This window comes from Pongo pygmaeus, chromosome 16 (genome assembly GCF_028885625.2).
Source record: "Pongo pygmaeus isolate AG05252 chromosome 16, NHGRI_mPonPyg2-v2.0_pri, whole genome shotgun sequence".
In the NCBI taxonomy this organism is placed as follows: Eukaryota; Metazoa; Chordata; class Mammalia; order Primates; family Hominidae; genus Pongo; species Pongo pygmaeus.
This window is the reverse complement of record NC_072389.2, coordinates 83358740-83376837: the sequence shown is the minus strand read 5'-3', so window position 1 is coordinate 83376837 and position 18098 is coordinate 83358740. Positions and strand designations below refer to the sequence as shown.

Genomic DNA, 18098 nt, shown 5'->3' with positions numbered 1-18098 from the left:
TGTGGGCAGCCACGCTGGAAGCAGCAGAGGGTAGAGGACGCAGACCCTGCTCCCAGGGTCCCAGTAGGGGCAGGAGTCCACCCTAACCCGAGTCCACAGCAGACCTCCTGGGCTTTAGTAGCTTGGCAGTGGAACTCCACGTGGCCGGGGCAGATGTGGAAGGCTGCTTGGAGAACAGGAAACTACACAGAGGCAAGTAATGGGGAGGAGAAGGCTGGGAGGAGGGTGAGAAGGTGGGGAGCTGGCAGGAGAGGCCGGCGTCCACCCATCAGCCCCACCGTCTCGTCAGGGGCTGGGGCTGGGTTTCCTGAGAACACAGGCTTGGGGTAGACAGACCTGGGTGTGAATCTGGCTCCATCTCTTCATACCCCTGGCAAATGAACCTCATTAGGCCTCAGTGTCTCCAGTCTGTAAGATGGGGATGGTGGTACCTACCTTGAAGGTTTCCTGTGGTGTGCAGCCAGTGGAGCAGCCAGAGTGGCTGTCATTAAATGGCAGCTGCTGTTGGTATGGTCACTCAGGTCATGGTTGCCCGCATCCACTGGGGACATAGGGAGGAGCAAACAGATGTGGTCCTGATCCCGGAGGAGTGCCCACCTTGAGCAGAGGTGTGACGGTGGGACCCAGTGTGTCCATGTTTGGGGAGATGGCATTGTAGGGAGGGGCTATCCTGGCAGAGGAGAAGGTGGGATGGGAGGAAGAAGTCTATGAATGCTAAGTAGGCAGTTGGGAGCTGGGGCAGAACCAGCCTAGGCCCAACCCAGACCACATGGGCAGCTCTAAAGCAGAACCGACCCCGTGGAATCTCTAGCTCTTCTCCAGCTCCTCTTCCTGGAACTTCACCTGCTGTGTCTGGGGCAACCAGCCCTCCTTCCAGGAAGTTCCCTCCAGACCCTGCAAATGGAGCTGCCATGAAGAGAAGCCAGCACTGCGACATTGCTCTCTCAGAGCTTCCTCGGTGTGACACCCTCTGGACTGCCATTTCCCAGTTATAAATGGAGTTATGGATGGCTGTTTTTCCCTCCCCTAGGGACTGAGTGGGAACCCATGAGATGAATGGGCAAGCCTCCTTTAGGGTGTGTCTAGGGAAAACAGGAGAGAAGTCTGGCTTTGTTCCCTTGAGCAGAGAGGAAAGGGCGGTGGGGTGGAGCATCAGGGCCACCTCAGCTCTGGCTGGTGCCTCCAATAGCAACAGAGCCCAAGTATTGAGGCCTACTCTGTGCCAAGATCTTTACATCTCATTTCATTCTTACAATAACCAGGGAAGTAGCATTATTTCCATTTGACACCAGATGAGAAGACTGAGGCTCAGAAAAGGACAGTAACTTACCCAAGATTACCCAGCCAGTGGCAGCAGAGCCAGGGTTAGAACCCAGCTCTCGAGCCCTTTCCATGACCTCTCCAGGTCTCTCTTCTGTGACTCCCTCCACCTCTCACAGACTGAAGGCCCCTTTCTAGCATCTCCAGTGGGCCACAGTGAGGATTTCAGGGGCACTGTGCTAAGTGATGGGTTGGAAATTAGGAGAAATAGGTGCTGAGACCCCATCCCCAATCCCCACCAGCTGGGATCTAACCATACCTAGCCAGCCTGAGGTAGCCCCAGGACCCCTCTACTTAGGGAAGAGCATGGTCTTGGCACCCAGTGGATTAAGACTGACTCTTAACTTTGCCACTCACTTACTCTGGTTCCCCCCAGCAAGTTTCTGGACCTTTCTGAGCCTCCCTTTTGTCATCCAGAAAATAGTGGCACTGGAGCAGTCAGGCTAGGCTAGGTTTTGCTGCAGTAACAAACGGCCTCAAAATTTCAGAGATTTCAAACAACTCATGGTCATTTCTCACCCCCATTCCAAGCATGGGATATCCACTCCTCATTGAGGACCCCAGGCTGAGAAAGTGCCTGCCATCTCGACCTGTGCATCCAGTTACCATGGCAGCAGGAAGAGGCATGGCCAAGGCCACCCTGGGTCTTAAAGCCTTCTCTTGTAAGTGATACTTGTAACTTCCACTAACATGTCATTGGCCAAAAGCAAGTCACATGGCCATACCTAATGTTAAAGGGGACAGAGAACTGCAGTTCCGCACCAAGTTCCAAGAGGAAGAAAATTGGTATATTAGTTAACATTCCTTAATGACTCTCACAGGCAACTAGCACACAGGGATGCTGTGAACATTCAGTGAGCTGAACGGAATGGGAGCTTGGCACACAGAAGGTACCTAATAAATGTTACTCTTTTCCCCTCCACCCCCAGCCCCAAAGAGATCCAACCCCCCTTCCTTTCTGAGCCATCTCTTTCAGATGGACTGTTAGGGTTGATAGGCACTCCCTATGTTGAGCAGGAAGACTTTTGCTTCTGGTGTAGAAACAAGTAGCAGTTTCCCAAGCGGCACATGGCATGGTGGCAGCTAAGGCGGGAAGAGCGGACAGACACCCTCACTCCCAGCTGAGTAACCTGCCCCTAGTCCCGTGCCTCGTTTAACAGATGAAAAAGCAGCAGATACCAGTAATACCTTGACTTTATTAAGGGCTTCATAAGATCCAGATCAAATTACATCTCCTGCAATCGAACAGTTAATTCAATTTCACTCAACAAATGTTCCATTCAATACCAAGAGGGCCTGGGGTGGTCTGGATGGCCCACCAGGCTGGGGAGGCCCCTGTCACTCAGCAACTTCCCTCATTCCTCAGGAAGATACCATCCTCCCTGGCTGGAGGCCACAGGTCTGCCCTAGAGTCTGAGGTCAGTTCAAGATGAGTAGCCAAGGCCTGGTGGGGAGAGAACAACAGGTACGGACAGTGACTAAGGACTTTGGGGTCACTTGAGCTCACAGAAACCCGGAGCAGCAGATGGGGCCTCGAGACCCCTGGAATCCAGAGCCACCTTGACTATCAACCTTGAGTCCAAAACCACAAGGCTGTGTGACCTTGGGCAAGTCACTTTTCCTCTTTGGGACTCAGTCTCCCCCAATTAAGGGGTTGGCCTATGTCCGTGTCCCCACCTTTGACATCGGGATCCTGAGAGCTTCTTTGCCAATCTGCATTTCCCCCTTCCCAATCTGAGGTGGCTCAAATAGGAGAGAGACCTGATCCATCCACCCTGTGTGGGCCTACACCCACCGGGCTGGGCCCTGAGGGTCAAACCATGCACTCCCTGGCAGTAGCTCACAGTCAGGGAAGGAAACACAAAAGCCAGGTGGGGCGACAGAGGCACACTCCCTCCAGGAAGGCTCACTGATTGCCAGCCATGGCACAGACCGGACAGGCTGTAGGTTAAGCCCAGTTTCCTTCCCTCTTCCCGCACTGTGCTGGCCATTGACCACCACTGGGCTGGAAAAATCCAGGAGGACTCCCTGGTGAAGGAGGAATGGAAGCTGGACCCTGAACCACTTAGCTGGGCAGAGATGGGAGCAGGTTCCAGGTGGAGAACAGCAGGAGCAACAGCTGAGAGGTAGGGTATGTCTGGAGTGGGTGTGAGTGACAGACGTCACCTGGAGGATATATTGACACAGGGAAATGTGATTTCCGTGTTCTGGCAACACACACACACACACACACACACACACACACACACACACACTCCTTCCCCAGCTGCAGCTGTAGGTAAGAGATGTTGGAGTTGCTCAGGAAGACGGAAGAGCTGTCAGTCATAATTTCATAGTGCAGAGAAGGGATGTCCCTGGAAGCCCCAGAGATTTCAAGTCCCCGGGGACTCTGGGAACAGACCCCCCTTCTACCCAATGAATCAATAATAGCAACAAGAATAGTAGTAACTCTTTTTGGCACTTTATTGTTAATGAAGCACTTTGGTATCCGTCATCTTATTCGATCCCTAGGGTGGCCCTGTGAGGCATAGTCTATCCCATTGATTTTCTGATTCACAGGGAAGGCAAAAGATGTACCCAAAGTGGGTGGGTCCACAGCATGCCCTTGCACTGTTTAACTCTGCGGTCTATTCGTGCCTGCTTTTCAGGAGTCTCTTGGGCCTTCATAGGGGGACATCTGCTCAGAGAGTGGATAGAACAGGGCTCCGGCATGAATGGGATGTAGATTCTGGATTTTCCACTCTGTGGCCTTTCTTGACTTCACCAGAGTTTGAGACATGTCCCAAGGCTACCCTTGCTCAGCCTCAGCCCACAGTCTCTAAGGGCCTGACCAAACCCAGAGACCCAAAGACCTCAAACCTTAAGAGCACCAAACCCCCAATTCCTCTAGAGCCCTTTTCCCTTGAAACAAGGGCCAAAGCAGCTAGTTCGACAGGTAAAGGGGTCAGCCACGCACTGCCCCAGACTGTGATGTCTTCACTTGCTGGAGTTGCTCATCGATCAAGCACTCTTGAGTTTGTATGAGCTTGTTCTTCATTTGAAGCTGTTTGGAAAGTGTGATTTCAAGGACTTCAAACTGTGAGGCTAGCTTCACATACTTTGGAATCATTGCTTATTCATTCAGAGCATGACTTAAAGAACCCTGAACACCTAAATCCAACGTAGTGCCTTCTAGGTAGAAATTGACTGTTATCAGCCACTACTTGATACAAATTTAGGCTTTTGTCATTTGACCAGATGGAACCGTTACCACTTTTTCCGGATTTAGGTTGCCAGAAGCTCTGGGTATGCCCTGGGCCACCTGGTGTTAAGATTCTCCAGCCTCCTAGGCCAGTGACTTCGCCATTTGCTATTTTTAGGTCAGTGTGGTATCAATAGCTTGCTTAGTTCTAATGCAGCCTGCAAATTTTCAGAAAGAGGATGTTAACGCCTCCTTAGAGCTTCCATGTAGCTTTCTGAGCACTGTTCATTCAGTCTTCTGTCATTCATTCATTTATTCAAAAAATATTTCTTGAATGGCAGGCTCTGGGATACAGCAGTGAAACAGACAGCAAGCTCACAGCTACCTTTCCACAAGTGGAGAACTCTCTCTTCCCTACAATGCAGTTTCCACCAAAAGTGGCCTCTGCACGTGCACCCAAATACGTGAATCTGCTATAGCTGCTTTTTTTCCCGTCAGGATTTTCCTTCTCCACACTCCTTTTCTTCTTGACCCCTACCTTTGAAGCCCATCAGTGAGGCCAGATCCACTCTGGACCTAGCCTCTGAAATGTCTACTTGCCCTGCAGTAGCAAAGGCTCAGGGATGGGCTTGGGAGAGCCACCAAACCCAAGCCTCCACACAGTGCCCTGTCTTCCAGCACCCAGACTCTCCCACCCTCTCTTTCCCATACCCCACCTCCCAGTCCTTATCCTATCACCTGTGTTAGCCATATACAGCCTCTGCCCTCTGTGAGCACCCTGCAGGACTTCCTCACTGCCTCCAGCATACCTTCAGCCCCTGCCTTCACCCCATCCCCATCTTGAGATTCTCCATCTTTGGATGCAGCCCCCAGTCCTACCCTGGCCTAGCCCCTCTACTGGGCAACTCCAGTCTGCCCTCTTCCCCATTGCGGGTGTGGTTTGCAGAACAGGAGGAAATGGGAGTCCATGACAGACAAGGGTCCTGCCTAGATTGAACCCAGCCCTGGCCTCTGGGTTTTGATGGGCTGACTCACACTGCTCAGCCCAGACAAACCTGTGGGGTCCAGGCTGCCCCCTGCCGGATGCCCAGGGTTGCTATGGCGACCCTCTGCTAGTCTTCCCTGCATGGAGACAATCACAAAATAATAGCAGGGACTATTTTATTCTGTGTCCCACCTGGGAGCCATTTAAGCCTCTCCACTCCTTTTGACACATAATATTTTTTTTTTTTTGCTTTTAAGATTATTCCTTCTCTTCCCCCTCACTTCAAACCTCCATGGCATAGTCTCTGAAAGCCTTGAGTCTTAAACACATACACACATACATGCATGCACGTGCTGTACACAGGCTTACACACCACGCCGTAGACATCACATCGGCCACCCCAGTGCCTGTTAATTGGCAACAAAGCCCCAGGGCCAGCAAAGCACCTTCATCTCACATTGTTCACCACTTAACAGTTTGCAAAGCCCTTTTACCTCTGAGCTCATGTGAGAACATGTGGGTGGTATTTATCACCTCTCCCATTTTCCACGGAGAACACTGAGGCTTGGGATTTGGGGGGCATTGGCCAATGTTACCCAGTGGCTGGGTGGACCTGGAACTAAGTTTTGCTGGCTCTCTAGTTGTGTTTTGCCATAACCAACCCCCTGGGGTGATAGAGTTGGTGGTAGGAGTCGGGGGGAAAGATCTCCACCCTCTCATCATCTCCACTCTCCACTTGGTGGCCATCACCTGCTCATCCATGAGCAGTGTTGGGGGCTGCTGCACTCGGGGGCGGGGCAGGCTGTGAGAGTCCAGCCTCAGCAAGAGTCCTGCCTGCCGCACCGGATTCCAGAGCCCCTAACTGCCCTCTGGGTTCCCTTGGTTTCTGTCCTCCAGCTAGAAACCTTCCTCAGTACCCCTAGCCCCAGCTGACCCAGCTCTCTACCCTGACCCAGAAGCCAGAGTGCCCTACCCCTCAGCTCCTTCCTGAACCCCCTTCCTCCTCCAAATCACTCTCTTCTTTCCACGTGGTACCCCTGAATCTTTGCTCTCCTGGTCCCTGGGTGGAAATGACCTTGCTGTTTCTCCCTGGTGACTTCCATCTCTGATGGTTGGTCCCATATTACAGACTCACGTGGGTATTTGTCTCAACCTTTCATTTGTACTAAACAGGCATTTCCACTGACTGCACATGTGTGTGTTTCCATCAGCCAGACGTATCTTTCATAAAGTCCTCTGTCTTACCAAATAATGGACATTTACATTGTATACAGGCATCACCGCCCAACATGTTTACTTTGAATTTATGAACATTTACATAGACCACACATTTGCCTAGAACATTCCCATTTATATGACCGTGTGTGTTGCTATTAAAACACGTTTACATTGGCCAGCCAAGGACAGTTCTGGGTTTGCAGACAATACAGACTGCTAGCCTATGTCACTACCACGTCTAGTCCAGATGATCTCTCTTAGCTTGGAGGATTAAGGGTCATTTCTTGGATGTGTCTGAAAGGTACTTCCCTATGTTTGGACTTGGGGTTCCATGGACCAGGACCCACAATAGCACGTGCAGAGCTGAGGGGTTCTGGGATGTGTGTGCAGGATTCCTGGAGGCCACTGGGGTGTGTGGCTGCAGGTTTGAGACCAAGGCCTGGGTTCCTGTTGTCTCTCTCTTTGGGAACTCTGTTTAGCAGGGCAGCAGGGAGCAGACTGGGGTCCCAGAGAATCAGGGGTCTGCCTGAGGTCTCCAGCCCTGGAGAACAGGGTGCACAAGGGGTGACCCGTGGGAAATGGGTATGCCCTGGGCCACCATGGGTGAGTCAGCGTGGTCCCGGGGGGCCTCAGTCCCACTTCATTTATTCTACCTACAGCTCCCCCTTTCATAGCAAGGCCTCTGAGGCCCAAAGAGGTCAGGCCAGAAGCTGAGACAAGCTGGGCCTGGATCTCTGTCCCCTTTGACCACAGGTTGGGGCCAGGATCAGGCTGGGTCCTGCTGTGGCTAGAACTGCTGTTTAAAGTTCTCTTGGCAGCAACAGTCAACATGGGAGTAGAGCCCAGCCTTGGAGTAAGAACATGGACAAATGTGAGTTCAGAGCTCAGCTCCACCAGTTTTCAGCCGGATGGGGAGTGGGGAAGGTGTGCAGCTGACACAGTGGCCATGTGCATGGTTGTGTGAGTGGACATTGCCGCTCTACTGGCCTGGCTGTGTGACAGTAGCTGGGCTAGTGACTTGCCTTCTTTGAGCCTCAGTTTTCCCCTCTGTACACTGTTGCCAGTCATGGATCTGCCTCACAGGTTCACTTCGTGTGAAGTGTCTAGCACAGTGCCTGGAACGCAGCCGGTGCTCCTTCAATGCTAACTTTTATGGTTAATGTTAATACTACAATTATTATTGTATCTGGGTGATCTTGGGACTCAGTCTCCTCATCTGTAAAATGGGGTTAATGATGATACTGAGGGCCCCAGCTACCCACACCTGATACCAAAGTCCTCCCCACTTACCACCCTCTCCCTGTGGCTGCTGTCTGACTGCCCTTTCCTTCCCAGATGCCTCAGGACAGAGCCCAGAGAGGGAGGAAAGAAGGAGGCAAGGAAATAGATATCTCACTGTCCGTCCATCAGTTAGCAATGGTGGCAGCAATTTTCATAGAGAAAGGGAATGTGCAACGTAGCCAAAACAATATTTCCTCTGTGACTCCAGCAGCCCAGCTGTTCCCTTCCAGGAAAAGTGCTGAGGGCCAAAAAGAAAATAAAGGGAACAATGAGAGAGAGACAAGGAAAGAAGAGAAGGAGGGGTGAGAGGGAAGGGCAAAGCAGTTAGGGACAAGAAGGGCGTGGGGCGGGGGAGCACAGAGGTGTGCAAGGTTTTGCCAGGACCTTTCCTGGGCTGCCTGGAACAGCACTCCGCAAGGCTGCCATTGACCCAGCCCCTGCTCTGACCTGCCAGCTGCCAGCAGGCCCACCCTGCAGGAACCTGGGTTCAAAGGCAATTGTGATCCTTAGCACTGTAATTGTGCAGACTCCACTTTGTCCAGCCTCCACACTCACACCTGCCATTCCCTCCTGCTAGTTTGACCCCCTCTCTGCCTGTCAGGATCCTACGACTCCTGCAAGACTGTCTCCTCCAGGGAGACCCCTGGGATTCCATCCCCCCACCCCACCCCCAGCTGGCTTTCCCTTCTCTTCCACATCTGATCACCACCCACCTTGGGTCAGATCTTCCTGTGAGCTGGGTCTACCTCTCCCCTGGACTGTGCTGTGGCAGACTGACCCTTTCATCCCTGGCTTCCTAATGTCTCCTGTCAGGGACAGGACAGTCCAGGGGGCATAACCAGGACCTGATCCGAGAGCCACCCTGCCCATCCCTAGACTCCCACCAGTGAAGCTCCTGACACTGTCCTTCCAGCCTCAGTGGGAGTGCCTGTAAACTAGGCAAGTGGACCAGAGAGCTCCAAGCCCCCCACCCCACACCCGCCAGCCCCGAGCCCTCCCGCACCTCCATACTTGTTAGCTAGAGTGAATGCCGGGCTCCTGTCCCAGCTCCACTGCTCACTTCACCATGACCTTAGGCAAGCTCCTTAGCCTCCCCATGCCTGTTCCCTCCCCTGTAAAGTGGGGATACTCACAGAACCTTCCTCATAGGGCCATTGAGAGTATGAAATGAGTAAATGCCTAGATTCTAGGCCGGCCCTGGTGTCTGCTGACCCAGGGGAAAGGGTTGATAGATATTAGACATTATTAATGTTTCCCAGGCTCTGTAGTGAGGGTCTGCCTCCTTTCTGGGCACAGTTTAGAAGAGCCCACCATCCCTGGCTGTCAGCTAATCCCGTCCAGTCACTTCTGACTATCAAAGCTCCCATCCCTTCCTGGGGTGCTCCTGGGGACAGAGAAGCCCCAGGTTGTGGGGATGGAGATGAACGAATAATCAGGGCAGACCCTGGCAGGGGACAAGGTGGGTTTATGCTCTGCCACATCTGCCCCAAGGAGAGAGAGCTGGCCCCTGGTCTGTCCCTCCTGGAAGTGGGGGAAACCTCAGGTTCCTGCCTGTGTGTGCCCCACCTGCTTACAGACTTACCGTATTTGGGGTGCAGAGAGGAGGGAAGAAGCTCTCACTTTGCTATGAGTCACAGCAGGGTCTCCTCCCTCTTCTCGCCTTCCCTGCCCCCTAGCCCTGGTCACCGTGACAGAGGGGTGCTGGGAGGCAGAACTCCTATGGGGACGAAACCAGGGGGTGGCCAGCATGGGTGCCACGTCCATCCTGGGGAGGCGCCTCCATGTAGGTCTGGGTCCCCCACCCACTGCTGTGTGGCAGGGCGGGGTGGAGTCCCTTACAGGTCACATGCCTGGACCAGACACATTTCCTTGACGTGCAGCTAGACACAGTTGGGGACAATTGGTGCCTTTATTGACTATTTTACTACTTTACTGGGCCTAGAAGGTGGGGCAGGGGTGTGGATGTATTTGCCCCTTGGCAGCTGGGTGTCTGTTCCATCACACGCCACCAGGCTCTTGCTGAAGCCCCTTCAACCACCCTTTTATCTCGCCCACTCCCCAGCCTCTAAATGAGGCAGACACCATCTCTGCTTTGCAGATGGAGAAACCCAGGCCGCTCATGCACTTGCTCATTCACAGGACTCACCCTGGGCTACCAGCCACACCGAGGCCACCTGGCGCCCCCAGGCAGTGGAGGTGTCTAAGGGCACTTGGGATCTTACACTCCTGGGCTGTCCCCTTCGTGAGTGAGGTTAGCTAATGTCCACCACAAAGGGAGAATTACCAGCAAGGCCTTGAGCTTTGCTCCTGTTTACACTTCAGTTCCCAGTGCACACGGCTGGCTTCAGGAAAGGCCACCAGCTCTTCTAAAGTGGTTCTGGAGCCAGCTCTCTGGTGGGACCAGGAAGACGTGTATGGGATGCAGAGTGCGGGCAGACTCAGAACTGAGGCCCATGGAGGCAGCAGCCCTGTGTTCACCAGTCAGAGACCCACTGGCCTAGGGATGGGAGGATGAACACAGTAGCCCTGAATTTGTTTACGATGTTTTCCACACTTCAGGCATTAGCTGGCATTTATCGTTAGCCATGAGGCGTGCACGTCCACCTTGCTCTACCTTCAGCACGTTAAGTAAATGTGACTCTGCTGCCAAGTTTAAGCCTAGAAAGAGAGATGGGCACTGTTCTACTGAGTGGCCTGGGTAGCTCTTGGGAGAGAGGCAGTGATAAGGAGTGGGCCTCAGGGCCATGCTTCCACCCTATCCCACCCACCCCACTGTGTGCCCTGGGGCCTGCCATCCCAGCGTCTTGGGCTGGGACAAGCCCAAGTGTGTGGAGTCCCTACAAGCTGGCTGGCCAGGGCTCCTTCCTCCCAGTGCCCTCAGCCCCTGGTGTTGGGAATGGGTGGGCACTGCTCCCTGCACCGCCTGTTCTGAGCGTGTATGTTTGGGAGGAGGGGTGTCTGGAAGTGCAGAGAGGGGTCCACAGCCTGTGAGTCACTGGGAACTTCCTGAGAGCGCACCAGGCCTCTCTCCCCACTCCTGATGAGCCACCAGCATGCAGGTATTTATGGCTGGTTTTCACGCCCCAGCAGGTGGTGTGAACACACTGTGTCTGAGTGTAAACGCCCATGTTTTGATTTGAGAGTGTGGGGAGCCCTCCCATCGTCTGGGGCCTTCTAGATCTCTCCACCTCGGGCTGCCGGCCTGAGCCACATTGTTTATCCCATAGAGGAGAGCCCACCCAGGGGCCCTTTATCCAACCCTAAACCGCTCGTCACCAGGGCCAGGCCTGGCCACTGGTCCTGGCTCCACCAGTGCAACTTACCTCACCCCTCTTAGCCCCAGTTTTCTCGTCTGTGAAATGGGCACAGCAGCCACTTCTGTGTTTGCTGGAGGGATTGAGGGAGCCAGCGAGCGCTGTGTCCCTCAGCTTCCGAAGTGGCCAGTGAGAGGCCGACCCGGGCTCAGCCTGCCCCTGGGCTTAGCTCTGCTCTGGGGCCCATTGCCTGTCATATTCCAGGTCCATGTCCTGGGCTCTGTCTTGCTCTCCTGGTATCGCTAGCACCTCCACCAATGCCGTCCTTATTTCCCAGGTGACAGAAATACCACAGGCAGGTGGTGGGCTCAGAAGAAGCAGGTAGATGCTCAAGCCTGTCTGGGGACCCCTGGAACCAGGGTCCCCCTCCTCAGCCACCTCCCTGCAGGCTCGGGGCAGCCATGTTGAGGGGGTTGTGCTTCCAGGATGGCCTGGGCAGAGAAGGGATGGAGAGAGAGGGCACAGCCTGGGTACAGCTGTGGCTCCTCCAGCATAGCTAGGAAGCCCTGAATGGGGGCTTTTGCCTGTGGACTGGTGAAGGAGCTGCAGAAAAGTTCTGCTCGGGACACGTACCCTGACACACACGACAGAGACACCATACACATGTTCAACATGACACATACCACAGAGATCTACAACACAACACAGCTACGTGTCCTTCCTAAACTCCCCAGAGTAGATACATTCGCAAAGCAGACGCCGCTGCCCCAGCTAGACTCACGGTCACAAGGGCTCTCCCCTGGAGGGCTCATGAGTGCCGGGCCCTGCCCCGAGGCTCTGATGGATTCTCCCGGCGTGTCCTCACCACTCTTTGGAGCAGGTGCCACATTCAGGAATGAGGGCGGAGCGGGGAGGGACTTGGCCGAGTGCCCTGCCCAGAGGAGTCCACATTTCAGGAGGTCCTTGAGCCATTGCACCCCCGCCCCCATTTCCCTGTTTACAGCTGTCACCCCCTGCCCCCTTCCATGCTGGAGCAGGAAGAGGTGGGAATGAAAATTGTCCTCCCTGGACGCGGCACCAGACTCGGGAAGGAAGCTTTCCCTTGGGTTTGCTGCCCCTGGGCCAGGGCTGTGGGTGCTGCCCTCTGGGGGTTAAGCCCTGAACCATGGTGCTGGGGTGGCCACCTTCAGTACCCCCACCTCCATGCCCCCCATGTGATGAGGGAGTTTCTCGGACAGTTTGCCCATAACCAAAGGGATGGCATGCCCGAGAATGGCAGGGAAGTGGGTGGCAGGCCAAGGAGCCAGGAGAGCCCCTGCAGAAGCTCTGCAGGCCTGAGGCTCCCAGCTTTCCGTCCCGCCATCCAACCCCGATGCCCCATGGGCCTCTCGGCGCCTCCCTGTAACCGGACCATTGCTGGTGTCCCAGCAGCCCTTATCAAGGTCTGACCTAGACAGGGAGGTGAAAGGGCCCTTCCCACTGTGGACCTCCCTACCCTGAGGTTTGCCTCTGTCCCCAGTCCTGCCCCGGGGCCCTGGGTCTCCCCTGACCCTGTGGACAGCCCTGCTCTCCTGCCTGTTTCAGCCCACACAGCCGTCCTGCTCCCAGCACCATCCAGGGGACCTGAAAGACATCTCCATCCCCTTTCTGACCAGGCCGCCCCGACTGATACTGTAAGTGCCAGCCCCAGCTGCCCCCACCCTGATAAGCGGGTGACAGACGGGCAGGTGTCCAGGGCACGGGAAGTTCTTGGGCAGGAAGAGAGCTCCTGGGAATGCCACACCACCATACCACAGTGACTGTCAGAGAGTGCGCTGAGTGTGAGTCTCTGTCTCCTCCCAGAGCTAAGTCCAGTGGTGTGGGGAGAGGCACCAAGCCCAGGCTCCACAAGCTTCCTTGCTGACTTGCTGCGTGGCCTCAGGCAGCTAAGGCACCTCTCTGTGCATCTGCAAAGAGGCCTCAGCAGGATAGACCAAGGCTGCACAAGTGAGATAAGGGGAGCAGAGAGGACCCCTGGGAGAAGAGGCTCAAAGTGTATTTGATAAGAATTTTCGGGATGCCCTATTTTCCTCTGGGAGAAGGGAACCACTTGCAGAAGTAATGCCCTGCTGGGGGATTTCCGGACCCGGAGAGGAACCTGTCTGCTGCCCAAGCCCAAGTGCCGGTCCCAGCCTTGCTCCCTGTGTGGTATGGAGCAGATTATGGGGGCTCTGAAGGGCTTCCTAGGGCCAGGTTGGGGAGAGGGGCACCTTCCCTAGGCCCAGACTGCCCTCCTTGCCTTCGTGTGGCCCTTGGCAGAGCTGAGCACTCCATGGGCACCTAAGTGTCCAAATTAGGCTGCCTGGAAGGGAACATCTCAGAGACTGCAGAACCCCGGCCTGAGGGGAAGTGGGCTTCCAAGCTCTTCACATAGAGGAGCCAAAATGCCAACCTTCCCAGCTGTTCTATCCTCCTTCCTCCCTCTCCCCACACCATGGGGCCTCTCCCTATTGGCAGCTCTGACTCCAGAGCAGAGGCTTGCCTCTGTTTCCCTCCTCCACTCCCTGGGGGTGGGGGTCCCCCGTGTGTGGTGAAGCCTAGGATGAACCAAGCCCTAGCAACTGGACACCTTCCCCCTCCGCAGCTGTCTCCCCTCCCACTGCTGTCCTCGACTCAGGTGTTAATGGAGCGTAAACAGCCAGGCGGAGGGAAGCCTCATTAGGCCTGATCTAATTAGGAGCCCCTGAGATGGGGGTGGAAGGCGGAGGTGGAGGAGCGCCCCATTCATGAGGACCTACTGTCCACAAGAAATGTCACACGCATATGCTCTTAGAACCCTTCCCACAACCCTCCAAGATAGGCATGAGTATCCCCAGGTGGCATGAATGGAAAGTGGCTCAGAGAGGGCAGGTGACTTGCCCAAGACCACTCTGCCAACAGGTGACTTCCCTGGGATGTGCACCCTGAGTGTCTGACCCCAGTGTCTAGTTCTTCCCAGCATCCCAGCTGGCCTCAGCCTATCAGGCTGGGCAGGACCTCTGACATCCTCTGTGGCAAGTTTGTCCAGCTGCTATCTGAACCCACAGTGCTGGGACAGCCACAGCCCCGTTTCTGGCTCTCTGTGTCTCTGGGCCTCTTCTCTCTCCCAGCACCACCTGACTCCACAGTGGGTCAAGATGGTGGGAGACAGGGTGTGGGGCCAGTCAGGCTCTCAGCCTCCTACCACGCCCACTCCTCATCTGTCTCCTTCTGTAATCAGGGAGGGTGTAGGGGGAGCCCATGCAGTGCCAAGAGGCCGGCCGCCCCTTCGTTAGTCTTAGCTAACAAGCTGTTTATGGGTGCGACATGACACCTGCTTTCTTCTTTATAACTTCAATAATTTATAGGCATATTAGCGGCCAAGCAGCCACCCTGGGTCCCAGCCAGACGGGCTGGGGCGATGCAGCCAGGTGCCTCTGCCGATATTTACTCTCTCCCACCATCAATTATTAAGGAGCACTCCTTCGTTTTTGCACATAATTACATGCACCGTTATGGTTCAAACTCCCCTGCTCTTAATCTCTCTGGAGAGGGGCCCAGCCTACCCAACAGGGCTGAGATGGCATGGGGACCCATCAGCTGGAGGAGAAGGCAGGCAGCCACCCTACCTGGGCGAGAGGTGGTGGCAGCCTCAGCCCCACACCCCGCTCTCAGCTGAGCTGGCACCTCCTTGGCCAGCAGCGGCCTTCCTCAGGGCTGGCTGTCTCTCCCCTCCATCCCAGGGCCCAGCCTTTGCACCTGCTGTTCTGCCTGGAGCACTAGCCTCTACCTTCTGTGTACCTGACTGATCCCAACCCATCCTTTGATTTCAGCTCAGCCATTGCTTCCTCCTGGATGTCTGACCTGCCTGCTGTGTGTGTGCAGCCCCACCCCCACTTCTCCCACCTCAGCCTGGATCACACTAGGTTGAGTCTTACCTGCCAGACCATGGGCTTTGGGGCGTAGAGAAAACTGTGGCAAATGTTTGGCATTTGATGAATAAATGAATGAATGAATGAATGAATGAGGAGATGAATGGATGGATGCCTCCACCTGTCTCACCACCAGTGAGCCCACTGAAGCATTTGCCTTCACCCTCCTCCCCCAGGAAGCCTCTCCTGTTTGCTCCACCTCCTCTGGACTCCTCCAGACTCTCCTGGTCTGTGCCAAGATCCCGAGATCCCCCAGTGGGCACCAAGGCCTGGTCTGTCCGTCTATGTCCCCAACACCAAACAGAGGACAGGTCAGAATGGAGGGAGGGTACATCCTGACAATCTCAGCTGTCAGTGTGACCTGGGGAAGTTGCTCACCCTCCCTGATCCTGTTTCCTCACTGCTAAATGAGGATAATAACAGTCCCTACTTTACAGGGTGTGATTGAGGCTTATATGAGATAATTTGTAAAAGCACCTAGTATGTGGCCTAGCGTGCCAGAGGTGCTCAAGCAATATCCTTAACCTCACCCGTTGTCTGTCCGTGAATTGAGCCCATGTGAAATTGAACCATACTGAATTACGTTGGATTGAATTGTCTTATTTAAGCCTTCTCTTGTCCACACTTCCTTGTTTTTAGTCTCCCCTGCCATGTAGCTGGGACCAGGCTTGGCTCACAGGGTCTCTGCAAATATTCCAGGTTGATTTATCAAGACTTTGCGAGTCTCTCAAGCCACACCTATCAAGGGAAAGGAGTGAGTGTCTCCCAAGTCACAGAAAAATAAACTGAGGCCAGGGAAATAATGTGGACTCCTCCAAGTTAATGACAGAGTGAGGAACCGGGCCCTGGCTTCCCGCTAGGCTGGAAAGCCCAGGAATATCACCCTGGATTCTGTGTGCCTCAATTTCCCCACTGTAAGAAGAGATAGTAATAGAAGGGAGCCCATAGCGTTGCTGAGAGGATTGAGCGGGTTGCTGAGTGAGTGGATAACACACTTAGAACCACCGTGCTGCTCATGGTATGGGGTTCAAAGTGTGGGGATCAGGATAGACCTGACTCTGCCACCTCCCCTTCTCTCTCCCTAGAGGTGACAGTCCTCTGGAATTGGTATTAATCACTGTCCTGCATGTTTTAATACTTTTCCTATATTTGTAGGTATCCATATTCAGTTTATAGGGCTTGGGGCTTGTTTTTAAACTTGAGATAAATGATATAACTTGTACATATGTTTTTTCCTCCACATCGTGTTTATGAGATCACCTATGCTGATGCAAGTAACTCCAGCATAGCTGTTTTCACTGCTGCATAGTATTCCATTGTGCGAATGTACCACGTTCTGTACATTCCTTTTCCCGATGATGAGCACTTAGGCCATTTCCTGTTTTTCGCTATAACAATCCTGCCATGCGCGCTCCTCTGCTTGCCTTCATGTGCTCATGCCTCAGGGAATTGCTGGGTCGTAGGGTGTGCATCTTTTCACCTTTACTGGATAACCACCAAGTTGCCGGGCCATTCCTTGCCCCCCTTGAGAGCAGACACTTTGCCTGCCTTATCTCAATGCCCTCGCCACACTGGGAGAAAGGAGTTATTATACCCATTTTACAGATGGAGCATGAGTTTAGTTATCTATTGCTGCATAACAAGTCACTCCAAAACTTAGCTTAAAACAGCAAATATTTATTACCTCCCAGTTTCAGTAAGTTGGGAATCCAGGTGAGGCTTAGCTGGGTACCTCTAGCTCAGGGTCTCTCACAAGGCTCCTATTTAGACATCAGCCAGAGCTTCAGTCATCTCAAGGCTCAACTCAAAGAGGAGCTGTTTCCAAGCTCACTCGAGTGGCTATTGGAAGGTCCCAGGGCCTCATGGGGGGTTGACTAGAGACATCAGTTCCTTTCCATGTGGGCTTCTCGTAACATGGCAACTGGCCCTCCTCATAGCAAAAAGCAAGTGATCGAGAAAAGGTACACAAGATGGAAACCACAGTTGTTTTGTAATCTAATCTCAGGAGTGACATTGTGTCACTTCTGCTGTATTCTATTCACTAAAAGTGGGTCCACTGATCCAGCCCACACTGAAGGGGAGGGGATTACACAAGCAGGGCAATACCAGAAGGCAGGGACCACTGGGAGTCCTCTTAGGGGCTGCCTATCACTGGGCAACTGAGACTCAGAGAGGTAAAGTGACTTGCCTAGGGTGACACAGGAGTCAGAGGCAGAGTCAGAACTGGAACCCAAGACTGCCTGGCCCTGATGCTGGGCACCTTTTGAGACACTATGCTGCTTTTGACTTAATAACAGGCTCTGACTTAAGTTAATAAACAAGTCTCCTGCACAACAGAACTTAAGGCAAGCGCTTAATGAATGGATTTGCTAATAGTGCTGCCTGTTTGCACACATTAGCTCAAATTCCCCCTGACATGATCCATGGGGACAGCCGAGCCAGGCTCTCAGGAGGAGCCTCTCTGCCAAGCACAGAGCCCAAGTTCCCATGGAGCCAGGGAGTGATCTCCTTACATTTTCTATTTGTTTTTTTTGTTTTTGCTCCTAATTTAATTTTTTTTAAAGGCGTGCACACTTCCTTGACTTCTTAAGAACAGCTAACTGCATCCCACAGTAACTCAAGGTCAGGAACACTGGGTGTTTTCCTGGAGGGACTTCAGGGGGGTAGTGCTGAGGGGCCCTTTACGGACTGGCCCCAGACCAATTTCTTGCTTCTCAGCCACTGTAAACACAGCGGCCAGGCCACCCAGTGCAGAAGGGCCATGGCAGCACTGAGTGGGGGCCAGGCCCAGACCTCATTTCTCTGCCAGGGCTTCTGTCTTGAGTTCTCCAAGAGCCTTTGGGCCTCCCCTGATTCCCAGTGAGATTCCCAGGAGGGGAGGCTGCTGACTATGTTGCTTCTAGACAAGTGACATGTCACTGGTGCTGAAA

At 53.9% G+C, this 18098-nt stretch overlaps 1 protein-coding gene and 1 long non-coding RNA gene across 9 annotated transcripts in view; one reads left to right on the top strand and one right to left on the bottom strand.

Moving 5' to 3' along the window:
* LINGO1 (leucine rich repeat and Ig domain containing 1) overlaps window positions 1–18098 on the top strand; it is a 208870-nt gene that overhangs the window by 165563 nt on the left and 25209 nt on the right. The window lies entirely within an intron of this gene.
* On the bottom strand, window positions 6821–14331 carry LOC129014337 (uncharacterized). Its single transcript, XR_008494199.1, has 3 exons — window positions 14134–14331; window positions 9568–9686; window positions 6821–8223 (listed from the first exon to the last, which is right to left on the bottom strand). It is a non-coding gene; the product is annotated as an uncharacterized LOC129014337 (long non-coding RNA).